Source organism: Callospermophilus lateralis, chromosome 14, assembly GCF_048772815.1.
Source record: "Callospermophilus lateralis isolate mCalLat2 chromosome 14, mCalLat2.hap1, whole genome shotgun sequence".
Classification (NCBI taxonomy): Eukaryota; Metazoa; Chordata; class Mammalia; order Rodentia; family Sciuridae; genus Callospermophilus; species Callospermophilus lateralis.
This window is the reverse complement of record NC_135318.1, coordinates 83,668,227-83,681,382: the sequence shown is the minus strand read 5'-3', so window position 1 is coordinate 83,681,382 and position 13,156 is coordinate 83,668,227.

Below are 13,156 nucleotides of genomic sequence, written 5' to 3'. Positions count from 1 at the left end.
CACTATCGTGCATGTGAGTGTGTTTGTGGGACACTGAGGCATGGGGGGCTGAATCCATGATTGGGTCTCTCCTCTTCTGGCATCTCAGCCATGATACACCAATTTCTGGAAATGAGTTTTTGAATCCTACTCTATTTCTTTCTTAACTCTTTTTTTTACCATCTCCTAAGCATGGGATGATTCTATTACATCACAGTAAAATGGATATGAATGCTGAGCAAGGGTAGCTGAAGTAACTTCTCCTGATATGAGTTCCATGGTGATGGAGCTCCACCCAGCCAAGGGTCAGATTCATTGCCTGTGCTGGTAACTTCTAGAATGCTGAGGACATGATCTTCTGGAGGAAGAAGCTCTAACTTCTGAATGGATGAGGATTCCATTGGCATCTGATGGAGCATTAATAGCTAATTCCCTGTGGGCTAAAAAGGCTGGGGAAACAAATGCATTGGACTCCTGTGGGAAAAGCAGATGTATACTTCATGAGGCTCAGAACAGGGAAATGTAGCCTGAAGGGCTGCTCAGCCTGACCAGAGAAGGTTCTGGACTAGGCCATCACCTCCCCATGTGACCCATGCTGAGGAGCCCAAGGAAACCCAGCTGGATCCTCTGTAGATCAGAACCAGGAACTGAGGTCCTCCACATTGCCCAAGGGAGAAGCTGGGATCTGTTCAGACATGCACATCACACAAGATGAAGAGGAGAGGGTTTCAGAGGGTCATTGAAGAAAGACCTTCATGCCCTGCTGGGCAGTATTGGGGTATGTCTCAGGGACCTAGTGCCTGGAGCCTGAGGGGCCAGAGCCAGGCCCTTGTGACCTGGGCACTGGTGGTTTCTTGTACCACACTCTGAGGCTAAAGAAAGCTGCTCATACTACATCTTACACAGGGTGAGTTTCTCCTGGGCCTGCAGGAAAGATCAGTAAGGAGCAAGGAAGACATGTGGCCTGATCACCTCCTCCTGGCCAGGACAGGTAACCCTACCCCCATGGAGAGGACCAGTCATGGGAGATGAAAAGAGAAGTGAGACCACAGCCTCCATGTTGATCCCTGTAGGACTGTCCAATGTCTTCTGGGCAGTTTATTAGCCAGGTGAGGTGTGAGAAAAGAGAAGTGAAATTCTCTACCCCAGGAGGGAGATCTGCCCTCAGGCTGAGTCCAGGACTTTCCTGCTAGGACCACCTGGGTGTTCAATTATAGACAGGAGGAGGCAAACTCTCTCCCCTAGAAGCCCTTCTGGCAATCCCAGCTGCTTTGCATGCTTCACCCACACTGCTTTTTAGACCCATATGAGTGACTGCTAAAGGCTCTGGGGAGCTCAGGGTTAGGTGGGGCACTATAGAAGCCATGGCAGCCCCCAATCAACTTCTCTGCCTGCTGTTAATCTGGCTCCCAGGTAAGGGATCATGGGATGGTTTTACACACCTGTGAAAACTGTTTCAGTGTGTTTGGGTCCTGTGTCCTTTAACCTCTGTTTTAAAAGCCCAGTGATTCAAGCTCAGGGTGTTGCAGGGTCCTGGCTCTACTGTGGAGACTGGGGTATGACCTAGACTGCACAGGTGACCTTTCTGTTTTCTTTCCATCTCAGGTACCACAGGAGAAATTGTGCTGACACAGACTCCAGCCTCTGTGGCTTTGTCTCCAGGGGAAAGAGTCACCCTTACTTGCAGGGCCAGTCAGAGTGTTGGCAGCTACTTAGCTTAGTACCAGCAGAGGCCTGGGCAGGCTCCCAGATGCCTGGTAAATGGTGCATCCACCAGGGCCAGAGGAGTCCCAGCCTGGTTCAGTGGCAGTGCCTCAGGGACATACAATACCCTGTCCAGCTTGGAACCTGGTGATGCTGCAGTTTATTACTGTGTGCAAGGACACACAGGTTACCACAGTGGTTCAGTCCCCAACAAAAAACTCACCAGCCCTGCTCCCACCCTCTCTCCCTTAGGGCACAGTGAATGCCCCCAGAGGCACCCAGTCAGACATTTTGCAGTTTTCTCTTTCCCTTCACCTGCAAAGTTTGTGTGAGAGAGGAAATAAAATTTTATTCAGGTTTGAAAGATTCGTAGGCTCCTACACCCTTTTTTGTTTCCCTGGAAAAAGTATGAGAGATTAAAGAGAATGAAAACACTTGGTATTATTTCCCTACTTCACCAGGTGAGGTTGGAATCTCCAGAAGAGTCATAATATCCCAAACACGGGTGGAGTAAAGATGAACCCCTAAGAGTAATTTGATCTTTAGATATTTATTTTCTTCTCAATTTGACATCAACAACATCTTGCTAAATCTGTCAAAGCATAGACACAGTCAACCATGGCTCCAGAAATAGCTCCAGGTTCTGCTCACATTTATTTCCTAAGAAAGCCAGCGTAAGTTGGGGGAATCTTTAATATTTTGTTTTTCCTTTGTGTCCAGCAAAAAAAGCCTCTTATTTATCCCTGCTTCTCCACCTATAGAGAGCCTAGGGTTACAAGGAGGTGGGAATTGGTGGAAGGTCAGGTTTTCTGATGAGCACACTCCTCCATCCATCCTAAGGAGCTTACATCTGAGTGGTTTTTCAGTGATTTGTCTTTTTTCTGACACAATCCTGCATCCTGATGCTTGACACTGAATAATGAAGAGTGTGAATACAACTGTAGCTCAAAACAGCTGTACATAAATTTTATAAATATTCAACCACTTAGGGAGTTATCTAGGAAAACCCTCCAGAACCCATTCATGGACAATTGCAATAGGTTATTTTAACAATGAAATGCCAAGAAATTTCCAGCTGTCCTAGCAATGAACTTTCTTTTTTTTTTCTCCCTTTGGCCAATGAACTTTCAAATTCACAAGCTCAGTATCTCACATGCAGAACCTTATAAATGCTCCCAAAGGAGCAGTTTTCTGTGAAGAGGCACCATGACCTCTTCCACCTGCATGAAGGGCTTCAAACTCCCCTTCTCACCTCCCATTTCCCAGGCAGACTCCTTCCCTTCCTGGAATCCCTCTGCACCCAGTGCTGGGGAGGCAGAGGTGAGGTGAGGCCTCCTGTCCTCCATGCCGACTGGCCTCACAGGAAATCTCTCTCTTTTCACAAACCTGGGTGTCCCAGTTTGGCTTCCATGTGTCAGCAGTATGGCTTGTGGGTGTCCATTACTTTCATGGGAACTTGGAATCACAGACTTGCCCATCTCTGGAGCTCAGGTTTGCTAGCAAGACCCCTCCCACTAGTTGGCTTCCTCATGAATATCTGCCACTCTCTCCAGAACAAAGTGTCCCTGTGCAACTCCTGCCATTGTCTTTTCTCACTCATCACAGGAGATGGACACTTGTCCCTCTAGTGCTCTTCTCCTGTTTGGTGAAGGAAACTGGGATGTTTTTACACAGACTTGTGTGCTTAAATTTGAATATTTCACAAAACTTCCAGGCGTTTCACCATTTCACAACAGAGTCCTGGTATTTATCATTGCTACTCTGACTTCACCCTAAAATCAGCTGTTTATTATATTCTCTTACTTGGAAAATGGAAGAAACACATTTTTTTTTCCTTCTGAGGCGTCAGGGAAAGTATGGGTTGGAAGATGTGAAGGGCAAAGATATGACCAGGAGCACTGACTGCAGAGCTCACTCTGGGCTCCTACTGGGCACACTTTGACTACAGAGCCTCAACCTCTTTTTTGTGCACAATATAGATAAGAAGTTTATTTTGCACAGGTTCCTGTACTGAATGTTACAGAATGATATTAAAGGAGACTGTCAGAAGGTAAATTTATCTTTGTCTGTTTGTTTTTGTGTTGAAAGGCCTAATATGAACATTGCAGTCCATCCCAGTGGCTTGAAAGACTTAGGCAGGAGAATCACAAGATCAAAGCCACCTTCATCAATAGGAAGGCACTAAGCAACTCAGCGAGACCCTGACTCTAAATAAAATACAAAAGAGAGCTGGGGATGAGTCTCAGTGGTTGACTGCCCTTGAGATCAATCCATGGAACCAAAAATAAATAAATAAATAAATGAGAAAAAATAAAAGTAAATTAAGATAGCAGTCCATCACAATTTCATAAGCAAACTCAATGCAATAATTATCAAAAACACAATTGTGTCTTCTTTCTTTCTTTCTTTCTTTCTTTCTTTCTTTCTTTCTTTCTTTTTGCATAATTGTGAATCATTTATTACAGTTAACAGGATAATGCAGGGGCACAGAGAGAGTAAATAATCTTGCAAAACAGAAGTGCACTGACGGGATCCAGTTTCTGATTTCTAATGTTTTAAATTTAATTTTCTTCACTGTTTCTTGGTGGTGATGGGCAGAGACCCCAGACCACCTCCATGCTGCCAGTGCTCTCACAGTGACGTAATCCCAGACACTCCCTTCATCATACCACAGTGCTGGGGAGTGAGAAGTCACTATCCCCTGCAGACCCAGCAAGATTATTAGCAGTATCCAGCCTTGCACCATCAGGACCAGGCCTGGCTGCTGAGTTACTGCTGCCTTTTGCTGCCTTCTGCACACCGTGCCTGCCTCGGAGGTCATTCTGTCCCCAGCAGCCACACTTCCTTCAAGGGATTTGAATTCTTCCTGTCCTCACTACGGGCCAAACCTCCACTCAGATGTTGCCTGTGCACTGTGCTGCTGACTGTCTGAGAACCCTCAGGGGAGCAGTTGGGGACAGCTGTAAAGTCACACCCTTCCTCCCCCTCCCATCCCTTCTTCCTTGATCCTGGGCTCCTCCACTGTCTCTCCTCTGCACTCCTGCCTGGGTTTTCTCTGTCCTGTCCCCTCCTACTCTGAGTACACACCTGTCACACTTTACTTCCCCCATGGTTGTCCTCATGTGCGTCACAACCCTGTTTTCCTGCATGTCCTGGCCCTTGGCCTGCCTCTGACTACACCCCTTGGATTCTCAAGGGAGAGTCAAAGATGGTGCCTGGTGGTCTTTAGATACAAGAAAGAAGAGTAGCAGTTGTTCAGGGCTGTATGTGTGGCCAACATGGTCCACTGAGAGCAGAGTCTCTGCATCATGTTAGCAATGACCTGCCAGAGGCAACCCTGTTCCTCCAGATAAGGGTGGCCAGCAGCAGCTTTGAGTGGGTTTTTCCTGTGGCCATGCAATCAATGAGCCAGCTGTTGTTTTCCCTGTGGGGGAAATCACAAGGGAGAAGCTTCCCAGCCCAGCTCTGGACTAAAAACTTCTGTTCTCTTGGGGCCCAGAACAAGTGCCCATGTGTATGACACCTGCTTCTATATAACCAGAACCTCTCAGATCACCCAGTGTCCTCAGCAATGGAAAGGTCAATGTTGCCACATCAGACACACAGGAGCAGGTTATGAACTCCATGATTTCATGCTCAGTCCCTCTGAGTGGAGTAGCAGCCATGGTCTAGGCAAGAGATGCCAACTTTAAATATCCAAGCTCACTGCTTCAAACCTTAATGTTCAATTGGTAGGGTGGTTCATGCCTATAATCCCACCTACCTTAGAGATTTAGGGGGAAGGAATCCAGGTTTAAGGCCACCCCAGGAAAATTACAGGAACACTCTCTATGAATAAATTAAAAATGCACACTCATACATTGCTGGTGGGACTGCAAATTGGTACAACCACTATGGAAAGTTGTATGGAAATTCCTCAGAAAACTGGGAGTGGAGCCACCATTTCACCCAGCTATCCCTCTCCCTGGTTTATATCCAAAAGACTTAAAATCAGCATGCTACAGTAATGCAGATGCATCAATGTTTATAGCAGCTCAATTCACAATAGCTAGACTATGGAACCAACCTAGGTGTCCCTCAATAGATGAATGGAAAAATAAAATATAGTATATAAACTGAATGGAATATTACTCAGCTTTAAAGAAGAGTAAAATGATGGTATTTTCCAGTAAATGGTTGGGGTTGGAGAATATCATGCTAAGTGAATTAAGCCAATCCCAAAAAACAAAGGCTGAATGTTTTCTCTAATCTTAATAGTTCAGGGCCAGAGCCTGCAGCTCCCAGAAAACACCTACTGAGCTCAGCCTGGCTGAACCCCTCCTCAACCTCACTCATCTACAGCTATGGGCAAGGCTACATGGGCAGTGACCACACAGACTCCATTTTACCCTGAGACTCCACCTCCTGTAAGAAGTGCTTCTCCCATGGGACCTCCTGCCTCTGTGCCCATCCACAGTGACTGGCACAGCAGTTTGGCAGCATAAAATGGCATTTCTTATATAATGTAAAGTTGTTATCTTTGTGGTTACAATGTTTACTGGGCCAGGCATTCTGCCAGAGAATGGTTGCCTAGATGTTGGTACCATCATTTAACTTGTGCTCAACTAGAGTGACTTTGACTCACTTCCCTGCTGCTTACGATTTTAGATCATGTGATGTTTGTTTGTGGTTTTGAACCATCCACAGCCACTTGTGATTAATGTAGTGCAATTCTTTACTTATGGTATAAAAGCTGTGATAAAACCCTGGGGCAAGGGGAGTTCTAAAGGTGTAGACTGGTAATCTGGCCCTTGGCCTGCTGACTGGTGAATCCTGACCACTAGCTGGTGAATAAGTGTTTCTTCTTCTTTAAGATCAGGATTTATCTTAAACTGGAAGATTTATTGCAATCTCGCCCTAATACTTAAAACACAAGGACACCCAGTCCTAAACCAGAAAGTGACTACAGATCACCCCTCACAGCTCAGGGGGCTTACGGTGTACTGTGGCCCCAAGGAACCATGTTCACCCCAAGCAAATCTGAGCTGCCCTGGTCTTACCTGTGACACCTGGACATACTGAGCTTGTGTTGATTGACCAGGAGGAGCATTCCTGCAGCTGTGCCCAGCCTGCCTAGCCCTGATGATTTGCATGTGCCCACAGCACAGCCCACTGCCCTGAGGACTTCTTAAGAGGCTGCTCACACCCTGTGCAGGAGTTCGTCCCCATCAGGGCATGGCATGGCCATAAGGGCTCCTGCTCAGCTCCCCGGGCTCCTGCTGCTCTGCCTCCCAGGTTAGGAGGGACAGTACTGGGGACCTGATCATCACTTTCTGGTCAGTGATGCCTGTCTCTTTCAGATTGGAGTCTTGTATCATAATTAATAATGTGGTAATTTTATTATTTATTTATTTACTTACTTAATGTTTTCAATGTCAGGTGCCAGATGTGATATCCATATGACCCAGTCTCCATCCTCCTTGTCTGTATCTCAAGGAGACTGAGATACCATCACCTGCAGGGTCAGTCAGGGCATTAGAAATAATTTACAGTGGTATCAGCAGAAATCAGGACAAGCTCCTAAACTCCTCATCAGATATTCAATCAGTTTGCAATCTGGAGTCCCCTCGAGGTTCAGTGGCAGTGGATCTGGGACAGATTTCACTCTCACCATCATCAGTCTGGGGCCTGAAGATGTTGCCACTTATTTCTGTCAACAAGGTAGCAGTTCCCCTCCCACAGTGACACAGGCCATGGCATAAACCTCCCAGTGAGCAGAAGTGTGAGGTTAGGCTGCCCCAACTGCTCCACCTGCTGAGGGCTCTGCTCAGAGTCACCAGTCTCTGAGTGCCACAGTGAGGGTTTCCAAGAGGGAAGAGAGAGAACTCTTTTTCCAGAGGTCCCTTGCTTTCTCTCAGCCCCAGCAACTCAGAGAAGATAATCCTTTTCCTGGTATAATTCAGGGTAAAGTTTGTTTCCTTTGTGTAGCTCTGTCATAATTCTGTGAAGTGCACTGTGTGGTGTCAGCTGGGCTGGATGGAAAGATGCCTGGAGCATTAGCATGTCCAGGAAGGTGGGTGTCATGTTTGGGGGACCAAGTGAGGAAACTCTTCCTGAGTTTAGGAGGCTCAGATCAATGGCCTGGGCCAGGAGGACTGCAGGAGCAGCAAGGGATGCTCATCCTTGATCTTCTCAAGGTCTTCCTCCTCCAGAGCATGGCTTCTCCTGCCACCAGGCTTGGACATCGACCCCAAGTCCTTTGGTCTTTGGACCTGGACTTGCACCTGCTGCCTCTCAGGGAATCATGGACCTGCAGCCCTGGATTAGGGTTCATCACAGACTCTCTCCATCTGGGGCTTCTGGCCTCTTGACTGAGATGCAAACAGAGGAGGGCAAGGCAATACTGGTTATCACCAGTCCTGGCATCATCACTGCTAATGCATGCATACACACACACACACACACACACACACACACACACACACAGTTACAGCATCTTCCTCTATAGGGCACTCCCTGTGATTTCCAGTCTGTTGTATGTCACTCTATTCTAGGTCAAGCTGAGCATCCCCTTTCCTAACATCCAGAATCCAAAATACTACAAATTTGAAACTTTTTAATGACTAGAGTGTGGGTTTGGGTCTCTGAGTGGACATGCTCAGCTAGTAAAGTTGAATCCAAGTTTCCAAAAAGTAAAAAGCAATGAAATCTGTTTTTCCTCCAAACACAAAACAATTTTATATCATTTGTTTAAAGGAAAGAATAGATGTCCTGCTGGTCCCCTGCACACAGTTCCAGCCTCCAGGGAACTAGCATCTGAGAAATTGTCTAAGATAAGAGCTCAACTCTAACCAGGGCCTTGACTCACCAGGATCCCTCTCCTCGGCTTCTCAAAATGAGGTTCCCTGCTCAGCTCCTGGGGCTGCTGATGCTCTGGCTCCCTGGTGAGGACAGAGAGAATGATGAGGGAGATTGGGGAGGATGGTGAGCCCTGTGCCCCACAGCTGCCCATGTGTGCTCTTTGTGTACACTATATATGCAGTCTTTCTCTCCATGATGGGACATGTCAGGTTTTGATTTATACAGTGGAAAAATATTTTTAGAAGATAAGGGATTTTTGTACCAGTGGATACTGGTATATAGGAAGAAAGGGGGGTCTTTGGTGACTTATGGAGACACTTTTTACCTGGCAAGTTCATAACCCATTAGATTTTGTGTAATTTTGGAACATGAACGAAAATAGCTCTCTCTCTCTCTCTCTCTCTCTCCCTCCCCAGACACACACACACACACACACACACACACACACACACACACACACAAACCATACACACACACACACACAAACACATACACACAGATTCACACACACACAGACATACACACCTACACACACACACTGCAGTAGCCTGAGATTAAGGTTGGGAGAGAAATCATGTACATGGCTCATAATGGTAGCAAAGCCTTCCATTTCTCTCTCATTTGAGCACCCACAGGTGCTACTGTGATGACCTTGGCTCCTCCATCCTGCCTCTCACCCATCCACCTCCTGCAGGTCCACCCAGAGCCTTCTACAGACAAATGGATACATTGATCCTTGCAGAAGGCAGGAGAGTCTATGTGGCTTCTTACCTTTTGGACTTCCAATTATCTCTGGGTCTCAGGCAACTTCAGTAGCAGAGGGTCAGGGACAGATTCCATGCTGGACCTCAGGACAGTGGAGGCTGAGGACACTAGTGTTATTGCTGTGAGCAAGCTATAAAAATTAACTATAAAAATTAAGGTATGAAACCCCAAAAACCTTCCTGCTGGGTGGCCAAGCTGCCATGTCTGTTGCTTGTCAGGGGAGAGACACTGCAGATTCTCTGTCTGTTGGAGAGAAAGATCCTGGGATCTCAGGGGCACAGAGCGTAGTCATAGACTCTGGACCATGTACCTAGCTTAGAGCTCAAGCTCTTTTTAAGACCTCATCAGAGGCGCAGGACAGGAGCAGGAGGGAGTGTGAAGGATCTTCAGGAGCCTGTCTGCTCAACCCAGCATGATAGAAGGGGAGCTGAGTGACAGTTCAGGCTGGGGCTCCCACTCATCAGTTGCCTTCACCAGCACCAGGCACAGAATCAGGTGGTTTGTGGCAACACAAAAGTATGTGTTTTCTTTAACATTTATATTGGTGTAAATCTCGTCTGCATATGACTAGAATTGAGCAGGGCTGTGATGAACTCCTCTCCCTAACCCTTCTTTGTACTTCCTTTATCTCTGGTCCATGTCCCTCTCCAGCTCAGGGTCAGGGTCAGCATTTTACACCACTCTCCTAGGAAGGCCTCATGTCAATACCTTTGACCAGTTTTAGTCATGGATTCTGAAATAACAAGGGAGTGTTATGAATCCATGGATATATTTTTAAATAATGAGCCAAGTGTGAAAGAATTACAGAACTCAAAATAGATGCTACATTCCAAAAACTATGGATGGGTGTAAGGATCTGTAAGGCAATACTTGCTCAAATGGAGAAAAAATACTATTTCTCCTAGGGCCATAGCACTGTGGTCCTCATAGGCTGAGGTGGGCACACTGATGGGGTTGGGCTTTACTGAGAAAGCTCGATGGAATCCCTTCTCTTTCTCAGAGAGAATCCCAAATGTCACAGACCCTGCCTGGCCCTTAAGGTTGTCCTTGCCCACTGAAAGCCTCACAGAAATGTGGTGTGTCCTGTACTCTCCAGGGGCCCAGTGACTCAAGGGTCAGTGAAGCTCCTGTCCTAATATGCTTCTCTGACATCACACAATCCTAGTCCACCCAGTGATGCACAGAAGAGTCCCACCAGGTGACCCTTCCCACAGATAGACCTGGGGTGAGTCCAGAAAGAATGGTCACTCAGGAGGGACCATGTGGACAAGATGGAAAGGAGGTTGACCAGGATGCAAAGCTGAGCTGGAAAGATAAGCAGACATACAGGAGCCCAAGGCCATGTCCCAGACACACACAGAGAGGGTCAGTGTAGGATAACAGAAGAGGAGGCCCCATGAGGGCTTTGCATCCTGCCACTTTGGCTCCCCCTGACCTTAGCAAATGCCCACAGGAGAAACCCTGTTGAAAAAAAAGTCTGTTGAGGACTCAGCTATGTCAATCAACCTTGCAGCTCAAGACAACTCCCAAAGACCAGTCAGGTCCTCTTCCCTAGGGCAGTCCAACTGCCAGGGCCACACCATATTCCTGTGGTCAGTCAAGATGTTAAAGAGGAAACACAAATAATGATGAACCTCAGCTCACCTAAAAGTTCTACTGTGACTCAGAAATTGTAGATGTCCTTTTCATTTCTGCCAAGGCTTCTGAGTGTGACAAGCTTGAATGTAAAGTGGTTATTTTATGGTTATTTTCTTCTGTCCTTAGTGCAGTGATATTGATGGTCTGCTGAGGCCTGCTACATCCTAAGTGAAGTTGAAGGTCATTTTGTAAACTGAATATAATGTATGGGTTCCAGCTTTGTTTCTGAGTTTTAAACATCTAGATCTAGAGACAGCAAAACTTGCATCCTACATGGACACAAATGGTGAAAATAAAGAAAAGTCTAAAGAAATGATGATGGTCAAAGCCGAGGTCACATGACTGACAGGGAGGGCTCCATATTCCAGGGTGAGGGCAGGGCCATGATGCATCATTTCATCTGTTTCAAGCTATGTTCTACTAACTACAGTGATCCATGAACAAGTGTATTAATATTGTGTAATAGAAATCAAAAATATTTGAACTAAATGAACAAATTATCCTACTTAGGAAAATATACTGTGCTTAAGGTTTTGACTTCCAATGTAACAAATTACATCAAGAATATAACTAAAGTTGAAGAAGTAATTTGTTAGTGTAATGTACAGAAAATATGGCAGAGCAGCTAGAAAACTGTATCCTTCAAATTGAAAAGATTTGTCTCATTAAATAATTTTTTATATCTTAAATCAATTTCACAATAAAATTTTTTTCTTTAATTGATGACAAGGTCAACTAACATTATTCAAGTAAAGATTTCTTGGAATTTTTTACCCTATTGAAACATAAAAATGGAAACATAAAAATAAAATAGATTAAAAAAACTAAAAATGTAAAAACCTGATAAAAATTCTGATTACACTACAAATTCTTCTGAAACACCTAGTCAAATCCTGGTCAAGAAAAGGCCATTTGAGTATCTGCAGGAATAACCTGGACCTTTGTACATCTTTCCCTACCCCATCCCTGAGGGAAGAAGTAGAATAGAGAACAAAGTACCCAATTCCCTGATCCCTCCTATAGCCCAGGAGGAATAGAGCAGCACTTACTTGTGGTTTTCTACCTCCTCTCTGGGATGCCTGGTGGACTGCTCTCTCCATCTCAAGACTCCAAACTCAGACAGGGACAAGAGCCTCTGCCTTACAGAGGCTTCAACAGTGAAGGGGAAGTTCAGGGGGTGGGGTGGGGACAGAATAAAATCAGGAAAAGGTATGTGGAAAAAACTGTACTTTCACTGAAGAGATGTACATTATATTAAAAAGAATGGACTAGAAGTTCTTGAATTGAAGCACGTCCTATACTGAACAATGGAATACGTGGGTTGAACAGGCAAAAGAGTCAGCCAAACAGAAGCATCTCATTTAAATGTGGGAGTCTGTGGAGTGGGAAACCTAAGGGTGAGTGAGAGAGAGGCGGTGCCCAAAAGTTACAGGAACACACAGGTGGACTCATGAGTTCCTCATGCTCATCTCTGGAGAACTGTGAGGAAGGGGCAGAGGGGACACCTGAGGAGAGAGTTAGACCTACAGCTGCACTTGCTGATCTCTCTGATCAGTAGCCTGGTGCTTTTAACAGAAGTCACAGCAGACAGCTATATATACTTGTCTCCATCCCAGCACAACACTGTTGGCCAGTGTTGGTTATTCATGATGTTGGAGCTCAGAGCGCAAATCTCCCTGCCATTGGTCACCATCCTGGGTGGCTTCAGGTCCTTCCCAGTCTGATGCAGCTGCTGTGGTCCAGAATTGGCTGTGGTAACTTCTGAAATGGCAGGAAAGAGGCTGCACTGACAGATGGAGACCAGGAGCCCTGAGGTCCTCCACCCCAGCCTTACACCTGCAGCCTCAGGAGCCTCTCTAAGGCCACACCTTTGTCATCTCATGTGGGTGACAGACCTTATCCCCCTGTGGCTGACATCTTTACTGAATCTGGATTGTCTGTCCGGCTTCCCTCAACTCTACATCTGCATTATTTGGAGGAGAATCCACTCTGTGTTCCCTACAGATGGGTCCTGGAGGTGGATGATCACGATCAGCTTTATGAGGGACAGTGAAGGCTCCCAGTGAAGTTTTCTGGGGCCAGACTCTGAGGCTTGTGGGGTACACTGTCCCAGAGTGACCAGCAGAGGATGACAGGCCCAGTGATGGAAGAAAGATCCTCATCTTAGAAACACCAGGAAAGTGATGGCTGTCAGTGTCCAGCACCTACAGGGAGCCCTGCAGGCTTGGAG